Consider the following 25,630-nt stretch of genomic DNA (forward strand, 5'->3'; position numbering starts at 1 on the left):
GGCCCGCCTTCAAGTTCTCAAACAGCAGGCGTAGATACAACCGTGTTTCTATTGGTTAGTAGCTCGGCGCGATATGTATGGCTTGTCTGCCATGGCGCGCGCGGCGGTGGTCCGCGAGAAGTGGCGCTCGGTATTCTGGGGGTGTTCTGCTGCCGGTGGCTGTTAAGGGCACAGCGCCTAGAGAAGGCGACGGTGACAGTGACGCCGGGCTGTGCTGCGATGGCGGGCTTTACCTTACGGCGGCCCTCGCCTCGGAGAGGTGGGTGATAAAGTGACTCAAGCTCGCGGGTGAGGCTGTATCTCCGGCCGGCGGGAAGGGAAGGCTGTGGAGCCTGGACTGCATCGTGAAGGGCTGAGCTCTCCCCTACCTCCAGCAGACCTGTGTATGGCGCCTTGTGTGGAGCTCAGCGGTGCGCCGAGTGTAGCATCCGCTTCGTTGCCATCTCTGTAATGCTGGGCTATAATAGAGATTTGGGAGTTGTGGTTTTTTGGGAAGTTTTTTAACGTCCTTAACAGCCCTGAATGGTTACTCCAGAGTATAAATGAGATATGGGCAGTAAATTTTGGTATGGGTATAAGTTGCTAAGCTGTGTTCTTACACTGAAGTACTACAACCTTTAAAATGAAGTGGTACTCACAGAACATAATAGACTAGCTTAGTGAAAATAAGACCTACAATGCCTATGTTACAAATTTCAAAACTGAAATGGAAATTGAGAGACGTAGTGAGATCTGTATGCCTTTATTTACACGAAACCATAATCGATACAGAAGCTATACAAGTCTTTTGCACTGATGGTCTGAGCCCCTGACACATTGGTTGTATAAGCCTCTCAATTACTGTTTGTTTTCTTGCCCGGAGGCTCCAAGAAGTTTGTGGGTTTAACCTGCTAGGAGAAGCTCTTTGTAGCTTTACTTAAATAAATAAAAAATCTGTAGTAGAACTGAACTGTGTATGGGAAACAATGCATGGCTGTAGCATACTGGGGATAATAACAGGCGAGGTGACGACCTGTGAGACCCCAGTGCTGGTGTGAAATGGCTTTAGTATAGTTCACACTGGCATAAAATGAAGCATTCAGTAGCATTAGAATGATTAGTTGTTCAAGTTGCCCAAATCTTTTTTTTTTCCTACTTAATCGTCCTTTAACTGTTCCTGTTGTCAAAAGCATTTCAGTATGTGTTGAAGCTAATGGATAATTCTAGCTTAATAAAATTTGCTGATATGTATATACGTGTATATATGTATATGTATATACATATGTATATATATATTTGTAGACAAATGTTGAAGTTTTATCAGAGAACACTAGTGAGTTTGTAACAACAGTTTATTCTTTTCTGCATTGTAGGTCACGGATATTAATATAATGTTATGAGTCCTTGCTACCAATATCTTAAATCCTACCTTTAAATAAACCTTCATGCATCTTTAAAAATCAACTAGCTTCTGTAAAAGTGTTTAAGAAGTTAGTGGGTTTAAGTGGAAGCTAATTCTTTCAATAGAGGGTCCTTTAATAGGTTTATATGTATTCGTGCTAGGAGCTTATTCTGTTACATAAAAGGAACTAAGCTACTATCTAAAATAATATGTGAGATTATGAAATTGCAAAGTGTATGCAATAGTTCAGAATTGAATTTAGGAACTAGATATTCTCAGAAGGTTGTCTCCTGTTGCATTTGTTTCTTGAGCTATGGTTGCTTTTGATACCACAGTACAAAAGAGGAGGACATTTACTGTGATTAATACTTGATATTGAGCAACGACATATTATGTTTCCAATCTGAATAAGCATTTCCTGACCAGTGGCAAATCGCTGAGAGAAGGCTTAGTCGTTAAAACTAAGTACATCAAAGTTTAGCCTAGCGACACCATACTCATCTTACCATTAGTATGAAGTAGCACTCTAGCAAAAAAGAACTCAACAGATGTGAACTGTGCTGATGATAATAAGTCACAAAAAGAAAACTTACACTGTTTTTTTTTTTCCTGAAGTTTTTCACCATTACAGGTAGTATGCATTCAGCCATGAGGCTATTGATCTCTGTTCAAGAACTGTGTTTTTCCTGTGACTTGATTTCATTTCTTCTCTGAAATTTAACACTCGAGATTGTTTATGTAGTAATTCCCAATGGAGAAAATTGGTTGCATCTACTTAGACTCTGCTCATAACTATGATTCTCAACTGCCTTACAAGTTGTAAAAGTGTCTTAAAGTAATCCCAGCAGAAAGCTTCCTTCCCAATCCTCCCTCCCCCACACCGGTCTGTAATCATATTTTTTTTCATTTTGTTTTTTGGAGGTGAGTGGTTTGAAGTATTTAAGGATTTCAAAAAGTACACTGAGTGGTCACTCTTTTTAATCATGCATAAAAATAACTGCGTCCTGTAACATCTCTGTCATGATGGTAGCGAAGTACATTGTTTATCTTGCCTTGTTTACCTTCCTCTGGTGGGCTGACTTGTGTAGTAATTAACAAATCTGTAATTCTTCCAGTAACTTATGACTGGAAATGCCTTTGTTATTGATGGTATTGAATTGGAAAAATTTCATATAAACAGAATGGGTAGATCTAGCAAGTCCCTACGGGTTAAAAACAAGGTTGTAGTTCTAGCACCCAGAATTCTAGCTAGCCCTGGTGTTCAAAACAAACTGATGTAGGATACCAAAAAGTTAGATATGTTGTAAACTTCTTTGGCTTGTTTTCACTTTTCTTTTTGTTTGGATTTTTGTGCAGGAGAACAGTTCAGATCCTTGAATTTTTTGTTAAAATGAATTTTCACTATTTCTATTTAAATCAGTTATTTTTAATGGAAGGTTAGATGAAGCTTTTCATGCTTCCATCAACCATCTGTAAATCCCCCACAAGAAAATCAAAACAGTAAAAGTACGCTTTAAAAAAAAAAATATATATGCTTATGAAAAATCATAACAATAAAAAACACAGCGGGCCTTAGTTTGATGTGTTTGAGTATGGGGCTAGTTCCTGCCTCTCCTCTAGTAGGAAGTTATAATTAGCTTTGCTTATCTCAAATAACATTTTGCATGTTTTTGTATAACTGGTCCTTCTATCTTTATGCAAGCTGTGGCTTAACATGCTGTAGACAGAATACTTCTCATCTCCCTTCTGCACAAAGCTTGATAAAGGCTGGTTCATAAATGGAGTGCAATCTTAAAAAGCAGCCATTTTAGCTGGGCAAGTATACCTGCATTTCAACTTCTTTCTAATAAACATAGTAGTTAATGTAAGGTTACACTTTCTGGTTTTGTTGCCACTGATGTCTCCTTTATTACATGTTCAATCTATAATTTAGGCCTTACTGAAGCCAGTAGGAAAATTTACCCTGGTTTCAGGTCAACAGTGTGCCCTGGTAGTGATAAAAGCTAACTATGTACTGGGCTGTGTCAAGAAGAGTGCAACCAGTACATGAATTGATTATTCCTTTCTGTTTGCTACTCATTAGGCTCCATCTAGAACACAGTGCCGATTTTTTTTTTTTGGTCCTTTGGTACAAGAAGAATGTTGAAAATTTCATGCGAGTCCAGGGAAGGCCAGCCATGAAGAGTGAAGAGAGGGAGCAGAGCTTTTTCTGTCTGGAAAAGAGACAATGGAGGGGACCACCTACTAACAGCTCCTCAGTACCCACGATTTTTACAAGAAAGGGTGAGACAAATTCTTTATTTAGGTGTAAAGTAGGAGAACAAGAAGTGAGAGGTATACATTTTATTGGGAGGTTCCTGCTGGAAATGAAGGGACTACTTCTCATTATAAAAATAAGCATAACAAAACAGCCATGAGCTGCTTGGTCTAAATTCAGTATTGATCCCAGGAATTGAGCAGGAAATTTCACCACAGATGTTCTATAATACCCTCAAGCCTAAGTGATTTGAGAAAACTTTGTTCTGTGTTAGTGTTTATAACTTTCTTTAATATTTTTGTATGAAAAAATGTTGCTTAATTCTAGTCTGACAATAGTTTCTCTCCTTGTGAGATTAGCTGATTGCCTTCACTTCTTGGAAGGAGTAATGCAATTCGCTCATAAGAAAAGTAGCAATATGTTCATTAATATGAGTGATTTAGCAAATTTTTGATACTAACATACAGGTGATTATGTGACAGTAGAGTTCTGATAGCTTGATTATAAAATACATAATTTTATATACTTGATTATAAAATACATAAAAGACTTTATATACTACACAAAAACAGAGTCAGCAAAGTTATTAGGGAGGCCTTCAGGTTGAGTGATGAGGTTCAGAATGGAGTCCCCACACTACTTACGGGGTAAGATGATTGACTCGTAGGCATATTACGTAGCTACAGTTCTGAGCTAGATGTTAGCTCCTCCAAAATCTGGCTTGACCAGACAGTGAATAGCACTGGATTTAGGCAGCAATTAGGTTGGTACTTGCTCAGTTAGCCCTCAGGTGTTGAGCAAGGTGCCAGTTCCTCCAGCACCTAGCCTTGACTGGAAAGTAACCACTATTATGGTTGCCACCCACTCAAGCAAGTCTGATGGAAAAATGGTTGGGCTGCAGAGAGGAGGGCAAGGGGGAAGCACGCTATCACAACTTGCCATCACTAATTTTTATTGCAATGCATACTGTCTGGCCTTTGAAAGTAATATGTGCTGTGATAATTAGCTATGTTATACCCTGTTAGCACACGTTATATGATGTAAACGCTTCTCCAGAATTATTATATTGATTTTTCATGAAAAATCAAATCTGTTATTTTACAACCTTAAAATTCAGTGCTGAGTTGATTATTCATGGGTTTGTGAATGTATGCCAGTTACCACTGATCAAATTGCTGAGTAGAGGAAGAAAAGCATAACAGTAAGAATGGGGTTGTTATTCAAGAAGAGTAGTTTGTTTTCCTTTGCCAAAGGAAAACTGAAGTCTATGAAAATGTGTCCTGTTTGATATTGTACAACTGCATTTGTGAACTTGTTTTAGCAGGGAGGTTGGACTCAATGATCTCTTTCAACCCCTGCAATTCTGTAATTTTTGTGATCTTTAGGGCCTTCACAGAGCTACTTTACAGAGCTATCTTTTATGAGGAAATCTTAGCCTTCCACGAAAACCAGCAGCCAACAGAGTGGGATGGGGGGGAATGGGAAGCGTACAGGCAGAGTTAAATTAGTGGTTTAGCCTATTTGTTCTTCACAAAGGCCTCGTAGTCTATGGCAGCTTGTATATTTTGAATGCTTTACTAATCCCTATATGTGCTGTTCGTGAGTAAAGGGATGCGCCACTGGTCTGATGATGCCACAAAACAAGATGATGTAGGTTGACAAGCACTGGTTACTAGCTTGCACCTTGAAGCTGGAGTGCTATGTAGCACTCTTCCTTTTATCTCCTTATGCAAGTCTTTTTTTTTTTTTTTTTTTACTGTTGACAGTTTATTTGGATTTTTGAGCATTCTTTACATAAACATTCTCTTCAGTACTTTAGTAGTTAAGCAGCGCTTACTTTAGTCTCCTGAGGTCATCAGAAGCACGTCTTTTCTTATGTAGTGCACTCACATTAGATGATGTGTGCCTAAGAAAGGTGATTTCTAAAAGGAGTCAATGTCATGTGAGTTGGAGAAAAACATCAAGTTAGTTTTAGAAATAATTCCTTTTCTTGGTAAAGTATGATTAGTATAAACAGAAGGGAGAAAAAGGCAGAAAGGCAAAGTGAAAGCAGGTGCTGATTGAGAGTGAAGTAAAGGGAATGAAGCATTCAGAGGAAATTGTCAGTTAAAGATTTCCGACAATCTGTGCACAACAAACAATCCATTAATGTCCTATCAGTGTCATAGTAAACAGCTTCAGCCTCTAGCTCACTCCTAAGTAAAGGTTGTTTCCCTTTCATGGACAGGGGACTGGGATTACTGCAGAGTTCTTGTGTTACTGTGCAGTGTCCCTTGTGAAGACTTTCAGCAGAAAGCAGGGAAGGATGTTGGGGTAGCCTTGTAGTTTCCACTTTCTCATGCAGCAATCAACTTAGTTCTATGATTTTCCGATGTATTAGAACCAGTACTACTGTACTTCTCTACTGAATGTAGAGAACTTGTGCTGTCCTTACATGCTTACCTTGTCATTCCAGAAATGGCAGAATTAATCCTGCCTTAAGTATCCCTTTTCTCACTGAGCATCTGCTTTTGTTTTTAATTGTTTTGGTCTTCCTCTTTTCAAGTAGATTCCATATACATACTTCAGTTACTTTTGGCACTTCACTGTCTAAATTTGGTCAAACTAATTCTGCACTTTACTTCTGTATGGAACGCCTCTGTCTTGATGAACGTCCCAGATCAATGATTTCAGAGAAGCTGTAAAAAGAATATTAACAGCATTTGCAGATAATTTTTAAGTTAGAAGATGTTATAATCCATAGGAAGAAATAACGTAGTCCCAAAATCTTAGAAACAGGAAACTGGATGTTACTGAATAGAGAGGAAAAATATGAACTTACATATCCTTGAGGGGAAAAAAAGGTCAATTTGAAGGCAAACTTGGAAGATGATAATAGCTGAGGGAGAAAACAAAGAGCAAACTAAATGTTTTTGCTCAGTAATTGGTCACAGGAAGAGATGATATTGAGTATCAGGGAGAATTGCTTTGAACAGAAGCTGGGTAGTGGCCTTCTTAATACAGTTTTCATGAGACCACTCAATGTTGTAGCTAGGCTTGAGTATGTCATTATCAGTATATTGCAAACAGATAGGCACATTGTCAGAACAGATATAATTAGTTTTGGAATTATTCTCTTTGGAAGAAGAGAATAGCAGAATGAAATATTTTCAGCATGGTTGAGAAAATAAAATTTGGAAAGCATATCCATAAATTTCACAATATAAGTACTGCCGATTGAGATTTTAAGATGAGCACATAATTAAAACCACTATAAATGAGGGTTAGTCATTAAATATTTTCACAGTATGTACAGATTCATGAAAAATCGATTTTTAAGATGGAGGTGAACAACACTTGGAAGTATATTATAAGAGAGAAATTGTGATCTTTTTATACTATCATATTGTGCTTTCACTAACGTAATTCCTCATCTAGATAAATCTTGCTTTCCATGTTCATGTGAATTGTGTTGATGTCCAAAGGTGATCAGAAGACACAGGGAAAGATCAAGAAGCCTGCCCTCTCAACAATTTGGCTGTCCTTCTGTTACAACACTTTCCCAGCTTTAACCAGTGAAATTAAAATGTTTTCCCCAAGAGAAGAACACAGAACTTAAATTTCAAAACAAGTTTAGTTTGCTCATTCAGGAAATCAGTCAACTCATTACTATCCCTTTGGAAGAAAAGTGATAGAAAGGGAAGAGAAACTAGATGACTTTTAGGATATTCTTGGAGGGAAAATATTAAAAAACAACAACAAAAACAACGACAACAAAAAACCATAGGAAGGTCCAGTGGTCCAGTTTAGGCAAATGACTCGAAAGTAAGAATTCTACTGTTTGTCCTTAATTTTCTTTTTTGAAGACAAGTTTGTAGCTTCCTAAACGTATTAACGATAAATGATTAAAATGTAAGTAATTCGGATCCAATCCACTAAAATGTTTTTTTTCCAGGTTTCCATAATGAGCTCTGAGTTAGAGACTTTGTTTCTATGCATAATCTGACTTGTCTTTTCCATTTTCCAGAAAGAGAAGGTGTATATTGGGAAACTGAACATGATTCTTGTTCAGGTAAGCTGGAGTTCAGGAAGCATTAAATCTTGTCATAAAGTATTTGGTTTTGCTTAAGTACCTAACATAGGGGTGTTTCACTTTTCAGATTCTGAAACAGGAATGGCCAAAGCACTGGCCAACTTTTATAAGTGATATTGTAGGAGCAAGCAGGACTAGTGAAAGCCTTTGTCAGAACAACATGGTGATCCTTAAACTACTGAGTGAAGAAGTGTTTGATTTTTCCAGTGGCCAGATAACTCAAGTGAAAGCAAAACATTTGAAAGACAGGCAAGTATAATATTTAATATATCCCTGATAAATAGTGCATACTTTGCTCGCTGGCAGATAGTTTCTCTTGTTAGGAAGTTTTCAGTAAAAGGATGGATCTAATTTTATAGCTGAGATTTAAGTGACTTACTGACTTATTTTTTTTCTTCCTCCTTTAAAACAGTACAGTTGGGTGGGACCAGACTTAGTTTATACATATATTTCTGCATTATTGCAACTGCCTCATCTGATGGATGGTCATGGAATTGTAGAATGGTTTGGGTTGGAAGTGACCCTTAAGATCATCTAGTTCCAACCCTCCTGCTATTGGCAGGGACAGATCCCTCTAGAGCAGGTTGCTCACAGCCCCATCCAGCCTGGCTTTGAACACCTCCAGGGAAGGGGCATCCGTAACCTGACTGGGCATCCTCTTCCAATGTCTACCCCCCCTCACAGTAAAGAATTTCTTCCTAGTATCTAGTTTAAATTTATCCCTTTTCCAATTGAAAGCCATTAGCTTCTCATCCTGTTGCTGCTTGCCCTTACAGAGAGTCTTGCTCCAGCTTTCCTTATAGGCCCCCTTCAGGTACGTTCCAAGGTCCCCTCGGAGCTCTCTCAGCCTGTCCTCCTAAGGGAGGTGCTCCAGCCCTCTGATTATCTTTGTGGCCCTTCTCTGGACCCACTCCAACAACTCCCATGTTCTTCTTGTGTTGGGAGCTTCATATCTGGGCACACTACTCCAGGTGGCGTCTCACGAGCAGAGTAGAGGAGCAGAATCACCTCCCTTGACCTGCTGATCACACTTGTCTTGATGCAGCCCAGGATACAGTTGGCCTTTTGGGCTGCAAGCACACACTGCTGGCTCACGTTGAATCTTTCATCAACCAATACTCCCAAATCTGTCTCCTCAGGGCTGCTCTGAAGCCATTCTCTGCCCAGCCTGTATCTGTGCTTGGGGTTGCTCTGACCCAGGTGCAGGACTTGGCCTTGTTGAACTTCATGAGCTTGGCATGAGCCCACCTCTGGAGCCTGTCCAGGTCCCTCTGGATATCATCCCTTTCCTCTAGCTTGTCAACTGCATCACTCAGCTTGGTGTCATCTGCAAACTTGCTGAGGATGCACTTGATCCCCCTGCCCATGTTGCTTCTCTTAAATAACACTGGTCTCAGAACCGGTTCTGAAGGAATGCCACTTGCCACCAGTCTCCACTTGGACATTGAACTGTTGACCGCAACTGTCTGAGTGCGAACTGCATCCAGCCAGTTCCCTCTCCAGCGAGTTGTCTATCCATCAAATCCATTTTTCTCCAGCTTGGTGACTGGGATGTCGTGCGAGACTGTGTCAGACGCTTTGCACAAGTCCGGCTGGATGACGTCAGTTGCTTTTCCTTTATCCACTGGTGCTGTAACTCCATCATAAAAGGCCACCAAGTTTGTCAGGCATGACTTGCCCTTGGTGAAGCCGTGTTGGTTACCACCAGTCACCTTGTCTTTATTTTCCATGTGCTGTAGTAGGGCCTTCAGGAGGATTTGCTCCACGATCTTGCCAGGCACAGAGGTGAGGCTGACTGGCCTGCAGTTCCCTGGATCTTGTTTGTTTGTTTGTTTTAACTTACTGAAAATGAGGATTATGTTTCCCCTTTCCCAGTCGGTGGGAGCTTCACCAGACTGCCACAACCTTTCAAATGTGATGGATAGCAGCTTGGCAACTTCATTTGCCAGTTCCCTCAGAACTCCTGGATAGATCCCATCGGGTCCCATGGACTTGCGCGCCTTCACAGGTTCTTTAGATGGTCTTGAACCTGATCTTCACTTAGAGCAGGCAGATCTTCCTTCTCCAAGTTCTTACCATTGCTTTCTGCATCTTGGGTGATGTGGCTAGAGCCCTTGCTGGTGAAAACTGAGGCAAGGAAGGCACTCAGTACCTCATTTTTCTGTTTCCCCTTCTGACCAGGTCTCCAGTTTCCTTCCGGAGAGGGCCCACACTTTCCCTGACCGTCTTTTTTTCTTTCTTTTTTTTTTTTTTTTTTAAATCACTGATATACCTGTAGAATTTCTTCTTGTTCACCTATATGTCCCTGGCTAGATTTAATTCTGTTTGGGTTTTAGCTTTCCTCATCTGATCACTGGCTGCTCAGACGACTTCTCTGTAGTCCTCCCAGGTAATCTGTTCCTGCTTCCACTCCATACAGACTTCCTTTTTGGGCTTAAGTAAGTCCAGAAGCTTGTTGATCCACGGAGGCCTCCTGGCATTCTTGCCTGCCTTCCTTTCTCTTGGGGTGTGCTGCTTCTGGGCTTGGAGGAAGTGGTCCTTGAATACAGACCAGCTTTCGTGGGCCCCTCTTCCCTCCAGGATTTTATCCTATGTCTCCCTGCTAAGCAGGTCCCCGAAGAGTTCAGAGTCTGCTCTCCTGAAGTCCAGCATAGCAAGCTTGTTGCCCTAAGGATTTTGTATTCCACCACCCTAAGGATTTTGTATTCCACCATTTTGTGGTCAGTACAGCCAGGGCCACCCTTGAGCTTCACGTTACTCACCAGCTCCTCCTTTGTGAGGACAAGGTCCAGCATAGCACCCTCTCTCATGGGTTCCTGTACTACTTGGAAGAGGGACTTGCCATCAACACTTTCCAGAAACCTCTTCGATTTCTGGTGCACTGCTGTGTTGTCCTTCCAACAGATACCAGGGTGGCTGAAGCCCCCCATGAGAACCATGTTTTGTGAATATGAAACTGCTCCTATCCGTTTATAGAGGGATACCACTTGGTCTTCCTTTAGCAGACTTCCCCTAGGATATCTCCTTCCTCTGCCTTCCCTTTAACCCTAATCCATAAGCTCTCTCATCTGTCCCCAGGTGGAGCTCCATGGACTCCAGGTGGTCAGTGATGTAGAGGGCAACACCCCTTCCCCCTTTTCCCCTCCCAGTCTTTCCTGAATAGTTTATACCCATCTATTCCTACATTCCAGTCATGAGAGTCATCCCATCACATCTCAGTGATGCCCATGACATCATAGCCCTTTAGGCACCTACACGCCTGCTTGTTCCCTGTGTTCCATGCATTGGTGTACAGTTTGAGTTGGCAATGGGTGTTGGGCTCCCATTAAGGCTGATTTGCCAATTTGAGTTCCTTTATCCTGTAACTTAGGTCCTGTTTTACTGGCTTGTGATCATACTCCAGGCCCAGGGCATCCATTACCATTGTCAGCCTCAAAGTGCAATGTCTTAGAATCTCTGCTTCCAGCAACTCTAGTTTACAGCCCTTCTGGTTAAATTGGAATATTTACTGCCAAAAATGGTCTTTCCCTCGTCTGACAGATGAACCCTATCCTACCCCAGAAGACCAGATTTCTCAAAGTGAGTTCCTTGACATAATAGCCAAAGCCCTGTTCCCAACACCACTCCCTTAGCCATTTATTGATTTTCTTAATTCTGTCTGTCCTTTCCTTTCCTATTTCGCTAACTTGTCAGATTGATGAGAAGACTACCCGTGCTCCCAAATTCTTCACTGTTGCTCACAACTGCTTGTAGTCCTCCTTTATATTCTTCAGATTGCTGATAGCTGTGTTGCTGGTAACTCCATGAAACAGCAGCAGAGAATAGTAGTCTGTCTGTGGGACATACAAGCTCTGGCAGCAGACCTCTCTAGATAGCAGGTCAGAGTGACAAATGGGTGCCTCTGTACCCCTCAGAAGAAAATCGCCCACTACTTTCACCCATTGCTTTTTCTTAGTTGCAGTAGTTGTTATGCAACAGGAAGCAGGTCTGGCTGCCTTACACAGTACAGATGACTTACCTGTTATTGTTTCCTTTTTCCTTCTCAGTCTGGAGAACTGCAGAGGCACCTCTTAAAGTGCCTAAAGCCTGCAGAGGCTTAGAGGCAGGCTTTTTCCTCTTGTTATTTTTTTCTCATGGAAGTTTGCCATTTCTCATCACTGTTTCTTTCCCCTCCAGCTGAATATGCCAATGGGAGAGTTTAGGGCTGTTTGGGCCCGTACTGTGTATTCAGTGCAGATTGTACATGAATCTGGCTGACCATCTCTATCCCTGCCTCCCAGATAGCACACAGCCCTTTGACTGTCTCCTGCAGTTCAGTCAACTGTTGCAGGTCTTCCACCTGGGCACATCTTACACAGGTGAGTTTGCCACTCACCTCTGCTCCAGCTGAAAGGTGCAGACACTTCCTGCATACCATGGTCTGCACAGATGCTTCTTCCTTTAGAAGCTCAGTCTGAGTGGAGGCACTGATGATGGTTGGGGTAGGTGGTGCACACTCCCCTGTGAGAGCTGCAGCCTTAGCTTGGCATCATACATGCACCATTCTGCTTTGAAGGTCACTTGGAATGAGTGCCCCCTTGCTTCTGAAGCAGGTAAAACTTTAGTGCCCTGCCATGCAAGCTGCTGCTCCACCTGTTACAGTACACAACTGGTGTACAGGTGACACCCACACTCTGTTTGCCCACCTTGTATTTGGTGGGCAGCAACTTGTCACTACTTTCCTTCAGGATTCCTTTAAGGACATTGGTGGGCGGGCTCTGGTGCAGCTGCTCTTGATGGCTGTTAGTTCTGGGTTTCAGCTGTTTAAATTGCCTGCCTTTGCCCTGGCAATGCCCATGCCATGTCAGCTGCTCTCGCAAGAGCTGCCCATTACTGGAAGGTTCCTCCATTGTCTCAGCATCGGCACAGTTGCATGTACATGTTAAGCTGTCACTGAAACCTAACTTGACAAAGTGATTTGTTTTAACCTGGATACTGACTGTTGTGGCTGTAATAATACTTTCTGGTAGGAATGGCTGTGTACCTAGAATAGGTGGGAAAGGGGAATGCCAGTACTATCTTTCAGCAGCAGTACATGCTTATATTGATTTAACTAGTATGTAGAACTGTTACTTGGTAATACTTAAAGGGGGAAATAAGACAATGAAATGCATCCTTTGTTCAGATGCTTTTTATCTCGCTCCAACCCTTACCAGGTTCTTAAGGTCTTCGGCTGTACATGCCTTTCTGGATTAAAAGGGGACATTCCCAAATTGACAACCATCTGAGAAGGTAGTCTTCATACTGAGCTAACTGTTTATCTGAAATGTATATTTCTGAAGGAAATTATTTTGTATTATAACTAAAAGGCCAAGTAACACAAAGTAATTTCAGATGTGGAAGAAGAGTTTCAATTGAAGATAAAATTCAGAACTCAAAATTCAAACTTAACATTGAGGGAGATTGTATTTTTTCTACAGTGTGATACATTCTAGTTTGGGCAATGCTTCTTAATGTTCTTTGTTAGAATAGCCTGGATTAATGGCATAAACATAAGGCTACTAATAATGTGTAACTAGTTAGGTATTAATTATATATTAAATGGTCTTGACAAGATTAAGTGCTGTCAGCTGCAGGAACTCCACTGTTGACAACAGGAGCTCAGCTGGATGGAACCAGATCAGTGGTCACTGATTCAGCATTCTGTGCCAAAGGTGAAAAGTACACCACAGGAGCCTTCATGGGGAAGACTCAAAAAGACCCCGGCCCACAACCGCCACAGGGCAGGACGCATGTGTGAAAAGGTGGGAATATATTGTAATGAGTTCTTGGAACTCCTTATGCTAATCCAGCCCCTTTCTCAGAAATCTTATGCATATGTGTAATTCTGTGCAATAAATATGCGAATGACAGGTGTTTGGGAGTGCAAGTTAGGTGAACCAATTCCCTTTGCACCCAATGCCATAATAAACATACCTGCTTCGTAACTTTATGTGGGTTGTAGAGTTTGATTCTGCACATCATTACATAGGTGAATATTGCTATTCTATGTTTGTTCTGTAAGTGATGCAAATAGTATCACTAAAACTGTGATAGCACTGAGAACAACCAATAGGAAATAGTTCGTGTGGATGGAATGTAAAATAGATGTGAATGGAAGCGTGGGCAACTTCATTAATGGGAAATGTAAATCTTAAGTTAATACACTAGAACAAGAGGATTTAATCATTTACCCCTATTTTTATATTGATTGTAGTTGAACTGATTTTTTTTTTTTTTTTAGTTCCACTAATCTTGTATGGAGAGCACAAGTTGAATTTCCGAATATTTTTATTAAAATGCAAAAGAGAGAAAATCTAGAGCAGTGGAGAAGAATTTCATTATTACAGTGCCTAAGGTAAAGTTTGCAGAAAACTGGCTTTCTAGTAGCTGCATGGGGTGGCATTAGTGACAGTAACAGGTTCTGAGTATAGCCCAGTGATCATCAGAAATATGATGACTGCACTGGAGATGAAACAAATGTGAGGTGCTAAGGTAGGCTGGAGATCAGTTCAAAAACTTCATTGAAATCAGGCACAGCAGGGGCAGGGCTGAGCCCAGACCTACCTACACTGCTTGGAAAAAGACTGCAGGCTCCAACCAGAGATTAAATGGGCCATAGGATGACAGAGTGTGTGAATGGAGGTCTCACGTGAGGCTGCTTGGGTAACAGAGTATGTATGAATAGATCTTAGTCTTTTTTGATAGTTTTTGTATAGAGGGAAAATACTTTTCCTCTTGGATTAAGCTTTAGCTACTTTCATTTTCACCCCCATAGAGCTCCCTGTTAGAAAACAATAAAGAAGTGTCAAATGCTGTTCTCATTAACACCTGAACAGTATATCTTTTGTATAAAGTTTATTCCAGCTATGTTCTGTATTAATTGAGGATAATTGTAACTTTGCAGTAGCTACCCACAAGAGCTGGGGGGAGGTGGGGAAGTTTTCATCTCTGAGCTATAATTTGTACTTATAGTTCTTGTTACGATTGAAGGCACTACCAGAACCTGTTACTTCAAAGCACAATGCATTCCCACACAGCCAAAGTGCTATCCCTAAAAAGCTTACCAAGTAGGTGAAAAAATAGTGTATGAAAGAAGTATCACAAAATTATACAGAGTGAGAGTTGAGGAGTCTGTGCACTTTGACTTGCTCTTGTTTGCAGAAGAATTATTTTTGACCTAAAGCTGAAGTCAAACAGTCACTACAAACCACTGTCACAACATGATGTAAAATGCTTTCTAAGGCAGCCAAATTAGCATGTGTTAGAGGAGATTATAAGGATCTAAAGAATCATGTTTTATGGATTTGTTCTGGGTTTTTTTTTTTTTTTTTTTTTTGGGGGGGGGGGGGGGGGGGACAGGGAGGGAGGGAGGATCAGGAAGAGAGGCAGGTTTGAGGTGCAGGTGGGGACACAGCTGGAGATTGTAGCCAGTATTTGTTAACTGAGTTACTAAATTTTGTTTGTTGTTAAGAGTTACTAAAATACCTGAGTATGGCATTTGTCTCCCTTTGTCAAGAGAAAAACCCTCTAGTTAAATCACTCTTTGAAGAGTAGTTGCTGAACCAGGGGAAGCTAACTTCAACAGCAGTAAATGCTGTGCATTTTGTCCCCTCAGGGTAAAACTGGGGACCTTGGAAAGTCCTGGGAACTTGCTGATCAATTTGCAAATCCAGTATGTCTACTGTTTCAGTCACAATGCTGGGACAAGGAACAATGGGACAAAGGGACAATGCTGGGACAAGGAAAGTCTTCTCGAAGACCCATACCTGTAGTCAAATTGAATAACTATTTCTTTAAGTAGTGATTCAGTTGTCAACAGTTTACAGGCTGGTTCTGCCCAGCTCCATGACTAGTAGTGGGGCAGGGCAACCCACAGATCTATGGCTGGGGAAAGGGTAGGGAGATGGGCCTAAAAACAAAACAGCAGCAATTATCTGAGGAGAAATAAAACTAGTTTACGAAGTAAGATATTGGAATGCAAGATAACACACTGTAGTACAATATAATTAGAATTGAAGCTAGTAAATAAAATGAGTGTCCAAAAACCAAAGCCCTTAGTCTAATGCTGAGGCAAGATGTCTAACCAGGCCAAGCAGAAGAGAAAAGGGGGATGTCTTGTGATACGAGAACGGTTTTATCTTTCCCTCTGAAAAGAAAATGGAAACAACAATGCAAAGTCCTCTGGTGTATGTAGTTGTTCTTCTCTTCTGAGAACTGGGTATCCAGTGCACAACATGTTGCTATGATGTGGAATACCAATAACAAAAACCATAAAACCACAAGAAGTTCATACTTCCTTTGTAAGTACAGATACTTCTACGTGGAAAATGATAGTTATATTCCACTAGGAGAAAACATTCCACCAAATGTTAATGTACAGCATTTCTGTAGTTTGGAGACACCTGTTCAGTTAGGTTTATAAGGAAATAGCTAATAAGGTTATTTACTCATTCTGTTGCATCATCTTTTATGTAGAACATACGACCCTAATTGTCAGTGTTCTTTTTGTCAGCCAATACTTTGTAGTTTCCATGTCAGCAATACTCATTTTCAAAGAGCAATTTCACTCCAGCTGTCTCCTACTGAGGTAGTCATTTTTGTTTGTTTCTGATCCAGCATTTTTCTTTTTTAGATACGTAAGATACCACAGGATTTGAATTTTAAACAAATACTTGTTTTCTGCTTCCAACCTTGTGTCATTAAAAAATAAAGACAAAAAACACTTCTGGTAGCTGATGGAGGATTACTTAGAAGTCTACCTGCAGACTCCTACAGATGCAGAATTTGAAGTTTTCCTGTCTTAAATTCAAAGTTAGTACCTTTATACAAACATTAAACGCACCATTTTATAGGACTTTGTCTACGGTATTAGTCATAGAATCCTTACGGTTGGAAGGGACCTTTAAAGGTCATGTAGTTCAATTCCCCTGCAATGAGCAGGGACATCCACAGCTAGATCAGGTTGCTCAGAGCCCTGTCCAGCCTGAACTCTCGAGGGAGGGGTCTTCAACCTCAAACACCGAAGACAACTGATCCTAACTCTGACCCCTGGGAGACACCACTAGTCACTGATCTCTATCCAGACATGGAGCCATTGCCCACCACTCTCTGGACTCAGTCCTGTTGCCACTTCTTTATGTTGAACAGTCCACCCATCAAATCCGTATATTTCCAATCTGAAGAGAAGAATGTTGTGGGTTACTGTGCCAAAGGCCTTACTGAAGTCCAGACAGATGACATCAGTGGCTTTTCACTTGTCCATTGATGCAGTGACACCATCGTAGATGGTCAATCAGGATTTTTCCCTTGGTAAAGCCATGCTGGTTCTCCTGTATCACCTCCCTGTCATCCACATGCCTTAGCATAGCTTCCAGGAAGATCTGCTTCATGATCTTTCTTGGCACAGAGGTACAACTGAGCAGTTGGTAGTTCCCAGGGTCATTCTGGGTAAAACCCTCTTAAAAATGTGTGATGTTGCCTTTTTTTTTTTTTTCTCCAGTCACCAGGGACTTCACCTGACTGCCTGCCATGACTTTTCAATAAAAAGTCCTGTACCATGAAACTCAGTATGTGTCTGCTGATAAACGATGGAAACCAGCTTGGCAGGCACTTCTGTTAGCTCCTTCAGTGCACTTGGGTGGATCCCATCTGACCCCATGGTCTTGGACTCACAGAATGGCCTGGGTTGGAAGGGACCTCAAGGATCATGAACCTCCAACCCCCATGCCAGGCAGGGCCACCAGCCTCCCCATTTAATAGACCAGGTTGCCCAGGGCCCCATCCAACCTGGCCTTGAACACCTCCAGGGACGGGGCATCCACAACCTCTCTGGGCAGCCTGTTCCAGCACCTCACCACTCTCCTTGTAAAGAACTTCCCCCTAACATCCAGCCTAAATCTTCCCTCTTTCAACTTAAAACCATTCCCCCTTGTCCTGCTGTTATCTACCCTTTCAAAGAGTTTACTCCCTTCCTGTTTATAGGCTCCCTTCAGGTACTGAAAGGCTGCAATGAGGTCACCCTGCAGCCTTCTCTTCTCCAGGCTGAATAAGCCAAGCTCCCTCAGCCTGTCATTGTAGGGGAGGTGCTCCAGCCCCCTGATCATCTTTGTGGCCCTCCTTTGGACCCTCTCCAACAGCTCTCTGTCTTTCTTGTACTGGGGGCTCCATACCTGGACACAGTAGTCCAGATGGGGCCTCACAAGAGCAGAGTAGAGAGGGACAGTCACCTCCCTGTCCCTGCTGGCCACCCCTCTCATGATGGAGCCCAGGATACCATTTGCTTTCCAAGCTGCAAGAGCACACTGCTGGCTCATGTTAAGGTTGTCATCCATCAGGACCCCCAGGTCTTTCTCTGCAGAGCTGCTCTCAAGGACTTCTCCTTCCAGTCTTTACAGATGCCTGGGGTTCCTCCAGCCCAAGTGCAAAACCTCGCACATTGCTGTGCTGAACCTCATTGGGTTCACCCGGGCCCACCTTTCAAGTCTGACTCACCACCACTGACTTTGTTTTGATGGCAGCAAGCTGCAATTCCATAAATGGATAAGCAGGGAAGAAGGAAGATGTAGTGTTTTTTAGAATTCAGCAGAGCAAGAGCAAAGGTAGTAGGGTCTCAAATTATTCTTGTAGGTAAGCCTTTGGTGCATATCTATTTAGGACTATTGTTGTCATACCTGTGTACAACTTTCAGGAGGCACAACTGAGTAATGTGTGCTCACTACAGACTGATTAGAGAGGGGGTTTTGAAAGAACCATGGTTTCATAACAATAAGTCTGGTTTTAGTTCACTTAGGATTGAGCCAAAGCATAGTAGTCACAAGATGCTAAGCAGTACTTTACTCAAGTTCACTCTGCTAAATCAAATGTATTAACATTTTGTTATGTCAAGCCGGGCATAGTATCTTTCTGCAGCTGGCATAAACGCCACATCACATGTTCAGGCTAATTCAACAAAACTAGTCATGTCGTAAGGGTCAAATACATATTACCAGATAAGCCAAGTTCTCTGAATTTAAAGTTATGGCTCAATCATGGAACGTAACAAATAATTTCTTGTGATTGGTAACTTGGTTACTGCTCTCCATTACAACCTGGAAATGTAATGCAAGCGTCTGAGCTGTTCGGGAATTATGGCAAACAGCTCCAATGTTGATACTTGTAATAAAACTAGAGTATTTTCCCTGCTAAAAAATGTCCTTGTAACATTGTTTTGGAAACATGGCTCTGACTTCTGTTAAGTTTAGTTAACAAAATGTGTTCTTCAGCAGGCAGAAAATGTCTACAAAATTTTAGGTGTTTCTATCATTCTTGTCACATGTCCCAGACTAAAGGTGTACCACTTTAATTACTTGAAGTACACAGTCCTATTTACTTTAATATAATCTGGCACTAGCTTGGGTTTGGTGTGGTTTAAAAGGCAATTCTTCACCCTCGCTTCTTTCACAGCTGGCTGTATGTTCCCTCTCTTCCTGTCACATTGGATTTAGCAAGCATATTAGTGAAAATTGGTTTGATTCAGTAAAAAGCACCTGTCACAAACAGTTTTCTTCAGTTCTACCTGTTGAACTGACTCATTGCACTAGATCTAATCAGAGGTGAGTGGGATGAGCACTACCTGAGGCTCTGTTGGCTTGCAGTTGTGTTAGATTTCAGGAAAAAATTAAGACACTCATACTATGAGCATTTTAGTTTAGAAACACTTGGCTCAGTGTATAAAAACATTCTTGCTTGTATATTCCAGCCCATCACTCGACTGCTTCTTTGTTTTCCATAATTATAAGTTATTTGTTATTAAAATAACCAGGAAATTCATATTATTTATGTATATTCTTGTGTTATTAAGCTGTAATTTGCCCAACAGATATGAGTATCATTTACCCTATAACTCAGCAGCATTTAATATGTGACTCTGCTATAAGTAAATGCTATAAAGCTAAGTGGTGTGCCCTGTGAAGTGACGTGATATCATAGTATTTCTTTGAAAATATGAGATCAAGTGCCATTATGTCTTACAATTATGTATGTTATCTTTGCAGCTTAGGAAATGGAATCTGATAGTCTGTGTAACATGATGGTAAGTGCAACAATGACAACAGAGCAGCAAGAACCCAGGCAAGTGAGGAGTTACAGTGGACACAGAAATAAGGGGAAAAAAACACCTTACCTTCAGAAGGCCTCAGATATGCTGTTGCCTTCAGCAACTATGATGTTAGCCACCTGTGCTAGCCCTCTTGCACACACTGACCAATTACCTGATCAGGGCCAAATGACTGCAGACGCACACCAATATGATGAGCAGTAAAATGGCATCTATTCACTACTAAGCACAGCTTATATACCTTTACTTGAGCTATCGTGCCCTGTTCTGATTCGTCCGTACTGGATCTTAGCCCCTTACTACAATTCCTTATTTGGCTCCTATTGTCTCCTCATTCCTTCGCCTACTTATCTTGTTTACTTCATTAGCAAGGACAGCCTGTCTGAACACAACAGCACCCTTTCACTGTGCTTAGGAAGAGGACTATCCCATACAGCACGTATTCCCATCAAGCGCCTACTACAACAATAGTACAGACCTCCAGTGAGATAATCTGACCCCCACTGCCAACCCTTACATGAGGTCTGGAAAGAGGTGCATCCCGGCTCCACCCTTTCTCATCACTCAGGTACATTGCATGCACCTGAGCTCCCCTGGGTTGGCCCTGCCTTCCCACCAGGTGCTCAATCACTATTTCAAGCTGTGACTTAGCATTTCCACTACAGCGTGGTTCTTCTTTCTCTATTATTTCAAGAATTCTGTCAATATTGTCGGAGAACTGTTGTAGTAGGCGTCTTACGGGGAAACAGGATGTACGGGACAGGCTTTTCCCTAAGCATAGTGAGACGGTGCTATCGTGCTGACCTTGATGCAGAGAAAACAAGAATAGGGGAAAGATGCAAAGGAATGAGGAAGCAGCCAAATAAGGCACAGTGTTATGTAGTGCGAACCAATCAGGGTGGAACATGACAGCACGGTTGCTTAGGTAAAATATGTAAGCTGTGTTTAGTAGTGATTAAACGCCATTTTGCTGCTCATCATATTGGTGTGCGTCTGCAGTCATTTGGTCCTGACCAGGTAATTGGCCAGCTCGCGCTAGGGCTAACACAGGTGGCTAACATCATAGTTGCTGAAAGCAACAGAGAACAAGCTTTGTGTTCTTAACAACATCAACAAGATTTCTTTCTTCAGTCTTGTATTTCAGGGTGAATCACTTCCATTGTTCTTTTCTTTCTGAGAACTAAGATTTTCCAAAATTTGTTTGTAAAAGCAAAGCAAGCAACTGGTTTATTTCAGGATCTTGTATTTTTTTTCCTTTTGAACTAGGAATTATCTGTTTTATACTGTTTTTTCTTTTCTTGTTTAGAAAGACCCTCTGCAGAGCCTGATAACCTATGATTGCCTCTATCATGAATGATTCGTGCAGAAGTATGCTTGCAAGTATGCCTGCATATGAACTGATTTCATTCAAAATACATAGTTATTTTTGGCATTTAAAACTTTCTGATTCTTTTATACGTTGGATAAAAAGTGTTTTTCACTTGGCTCTGAAATGATGTGCATTTCAAAGATGCTGTCGTGTGATTGGCTCTAAGATATTTAGTTTTGCCTTGGGCATGTGTTTGGAGTTCTTGATTTTTTTTTTTTTTTTGTCAAATTCATAATTTTTTTAGAGGTTTGGTTATTTTCTGCTTCTTTTAAACCTATTCCTAATTGTTGAATAAATCACTACTTTTTTTTCCCCCAGTTGTCAGTTTAACCTGATCTGTATTGTTTCTACTCTACACTTCTAAAGGTTTTGTTGTTATTTTCTATACAAGGTATTTTGCTGACTGCTGTAGTTGTTTCCTAGCATTTGTCATTATAGGAAGTCTGTTAGTCACACTGTAATTACGGAGTTAGCCAGTGAAGTTAAAAGTTTCACCAGTAGATATATCTTTCGAAAAGCTATCTCAATAGGCCCTCGTCATGCTAGGTTCATTTTTTGCAGTGGTAAGTACTTTATATTTAACAATATTGCTAGTTGTTACAAATATACAATGAGCTGAAAATGTAGTGTGTGTTTGTTGACTATTTTTATTTTGTGACGTGGTGGATCTCTTGTATTACTTCTAAATGTTTTCTAGACATAGCTGATAATTCATGAAATTGCCATGCAATTTAAAGATTGTCTTAGTGTTGCTATACATCCCCATTTATCCTAAAAACGATAAATCCTATGTTGAAGGTAGTAGGTGATTCTGTGACATTATAATATTGTGATGAATATAGTGAAATAAATAGTTTGTGTCATCTACTGGTCTGAACAGGATCTGCATTTCAATTCAGAATGAGTTGTGTGTCCTAGTGAAGTGTTCAGTATGTAAAAGAAGAAAATCACCATAAATAATGTAATTTTTAATGTCTTTTCTGTATTAAGTGCCAACAAATGTTAAAAATGTGCTAATTAAAGGAAGAAACTAATATGTTATCCCTTTTCCTATCTCTGCCTTCTTAACCATACCTAGAAGTTTAATCTAAATTTGATAGAGCGTGGAAAGGTACCTTCCAATAGGTTGGTCATGTTTTAGCAGGATTTATGTCTATATTGGTGGTATAGAGTACTGTGAATATGAACAGTTTGTCTAGACATGTTTGATGGAGTCATACTTTCTATAATAATTTGTAATTACGGTATATCCCATCATCACATTTACTTATAAAAGAGTATTTAAAATAAACCAACACCTTCTCCTTCATGGATTTTCTCTGTAAATTTTGGTGTTAAGGCTGGAGTAATAAAGCTACTGGTACGGGGTGGACTTCATCGTAGCATACTTCATATACTTTAGTTTAGCTGAACGAACTTCATATCCTACAGCCTGATAGATGATTGTATTTTCTGAGATTCCATGCTCAATTCTTAATTCAGTTTGTCTTAGCACTTGCATATTTGATACATTCTGTGTACATTCAGATTATAAATATTATTCTGCAATGAGCTTTGTCTTCCACTGTTTCATTTTTCATAGTTATCTCCCAAGCAAAACCAACAGATCCACAAATGCTACAATGTCCCTCTAGTTACCTCTGTTCAATACAAAAAGAGTAAATCTAAGAAAACAATAATGAAAAACACTTTATGCATTCTGAGAAAAATTGTATACTTCAATATTGCATTCAGAGGTCCAAAAACCTCACTTGGTTACATAATCAAGGTCTCATTTTCAGCTTTTCAGGTGAACCATAGCCTGTAGGATAGACAACTGGCTTAGAAATGAGCAGGGTTTGGAAAGTTATAGAGGAGGAGTGTCAATATATTCAAATCCTTCTATTTCCTGTAGGCATATGTTATGTATATAGGACATGTATGCATCCCTCCAGTTGATGTAATCTGAATGCATGAGTCCCTGAGGCTGCAACCCCACTCCAGTTTCTGGTATGCGCACATCCACTTACACATGCCTGGTCAGTGGGTGCTCTTGCTCCTGGAGCTGGGCCTCACTCACCTCCCAGGCCACTTCTGTTCACCAACTAATTTGTCTTGGTCTTTGTTGGCAATTACATTCTTGCACACTCTTAGTCACTGCAGTTGCTGACACTGCAGGTACAAAGGCCCATGACTTGTAGTCTGATTCTGGTTTCAGGCACTCAACTCTTTCATGTGCACATTCAGTGGAGGATCTCTCACACATGAAAGTGTTAGAATGGAATTTAATAGGAAAGTAGGGTAAGCTGATCAGGTGTAGAGCATGGCCAGATGAGAATACCAACTAGTAAACTATATACATGCAACCAGTCCACTTTAATGCCCTTCCACTTCTGTTTTCAAAAGCTTCTTCCTCTCCAAAACACCCGACTCCCTCATTTTTCCACCTGTAATTCCTCCCATAAACATCCCATAATAAATCCTGTGTAATCCCAAAACACAGTTGTCCTGCAATCCCATAATGCTTCCCACACCTTCCACGTACCACCATAATGCTTCCCATTGGTGGAATAAAACAGCACTCCTTTAGTCTGGGAAAGTTTGAAACTGCTTAGTTTCGAAGCTAATTTATTATACTAAGCATGCTTTATTTGACCTCTTGAAATTCAGGAGAAAGCAATAAACTTGTGAACTTTCAACCATCCATGCAAATGTTTTACTGTAGACACTACTGCATCACAAATTCTAGGGGGGGGGGGGGGGGGAATAGTGCTTTTTATCAGTAGTTTTATACAAATGTTGCTGTCTTGAATTCCAAAGGCAACTCAATTAGAATCAGTTCTGTAGACTTGAAAATACTCTAACAGTATTCTTGCACTTGTTCTTTGGAAGAAAAGGCCTCCTGTGGAGTAGGAGTCACTATTTACCACTCACCTAGTTTCCAAGTGATTCTTTGCAGATGTGGAAAGCTTTTTCACTAATTGTTGCTGCTTCTTCCTAACTTACAAATATATTTTGTTTCTCTGCATTTGCAGTCTGGCTGTCAGTGATGTAACTGGCAAAACTCACACTCAGCTAGCATGTGCTTTGTGTACATATTTGTAAGATTCTTTAATACAACACAGGCTATGTCTGAACCCTTCTTTGTTTTTGGCTCAAAGCTAGCTTTCCAAGGCATTTCTTGCAATAAGACTAACTTATGAGATGAGAGGTGGGGTGTTGCCGTGTGGCAGTTGGCATCACTGTGTGGACAATTTTACATTTGAAAGCATTTCTTTGGAGCTGTTTGCCTCCAGAGGAGAGTGCTCAGGACTGTTTACTGGCAGAAGATCTGGCCTCTGACCAAAAGCTCCAGCTTGGTATGGGAAAATTGGGGAATGATACCATCGTGTCCTGTGAAAAATGGAATGCAGGTGGGCACCTCCCTGCACTCTCCTATATGCTGGCAAGGCCCAGAAGATGGGAACAAAGGAGTTTCTGCTGAGATCCCAAAGCCAGAAGCTGCCACTCCAAAGAGAGCTGACTTGACCACTTTGGCTTATAAATAAGTTGGTACTTCCATTGGAAAGAGTCGCCACTGTTGTCATCAGCTGAATAGCAACCCCTGACAACCCATCACTACTGAAGATCAACATCTGACCTATGAGCAATGTTGGAATCCATGGTGGTGACTATCTCACTCTGGCTTCCTACAAAGACTCCCTGCTTTTATTTCCTATCTTTTCTATTGTCTGTCTTCGCTTCCCCATCTCCCTAAACAACTAGGATTTGAAATAAATTGGTTGGGCTAACATTTGCCCATTGTGTCTTAATCTTGCCGTTGGGCATACGTATATTAAAAGAACCTCCTCTCTCTCCTATAAATTGGAGTGAAACAGGCTAGGTTTCCTTTTCAGTGAAATACCTTACTTCATGGGCTGTGCTAACACAAACCACAGTCTGCATGCATGTGCTCCCATTATAGGTGGATTGCTGGCATTTGCATAGTATAAAGAAGCCTGCAACTGAAGCAGAGTGTGTCCTTAGAATATCCCTCAAGAGTTCCATGAATTAAGAAAGTTTCTTTCTCTGGGTACATTACTCTGATCCATCCTCCTTAGTGGGTGTATCTTTGAAGCTTTGACTAATTTTTTACTCTAAGTTCTCAAATTTTTACACCTCCTCTCCTCACCACCATTCTCTCGCAAAACCAACCTAACATACCTCACAAGAAGCCACAGCTAAGCCTGCTGACAATGCCACCTGCTAACTTCTTTCAGTAGCATCTGGGGTCCTTCAGTGCAGGGACACTGCTGAGTTGCACTGCCTGAACATTAAATAGCTGCATAGGTAGCATGTTTCGAACAAGTCCATCTATTTCAAGCCAGTGTGGTAATAGACATATTATCATTTTCATGTTCACTTTTAACTCTACCTGCAGTCCTTGGTTTTGTTTGTTTGTTTGTTTGTTTGTTTAT

The 25,630-nt window shown here is 41.0% G+C and overlaps 1 pseudogene across 1 annotated transcript; it reads left to right on the plus strand.

Moving 5' to 3' along the window:
* Positions 1-65: 65 nt before the first annotated feature.
* Positions 66-22,746, plus strand: XPO1P (exportin 1, transcribed pseudogene; annotated as a pseudogene). The gene is made up of 9 exons (NR_133667.2): positions 66-259; positions 7,645-7,689; positions 7,778-7,959; positions 11,887-12,068; positions 12,906-12,981; positions 13,320-13,493; positions 13,973-14,086; positions 19,764-19,801; positions 21,132-22,746. The product of NR_133667.2 is annotated as an exportin 1, transcribed pseudogene (transcript).
* Positions 22,747-25,630: the final 2,884 nt, after the last annotated feature.

This window comes from Gallus gallus, chromosome 3, assembly GCF_016699485.2.
Source record: "Gallus gallus isolate bGalGal1 chromosome 3, bGalGal1.mat.broiler.GRCg7b, whole genome shotgun sequence".
In the NCBI taxonomy this organism is placed as follows: domain Eukaryota; kingdom Metazoa; phylum Chordata; class Aves; order Galliformes; family Phasianidae; genus Gallus; species Gallus gallus.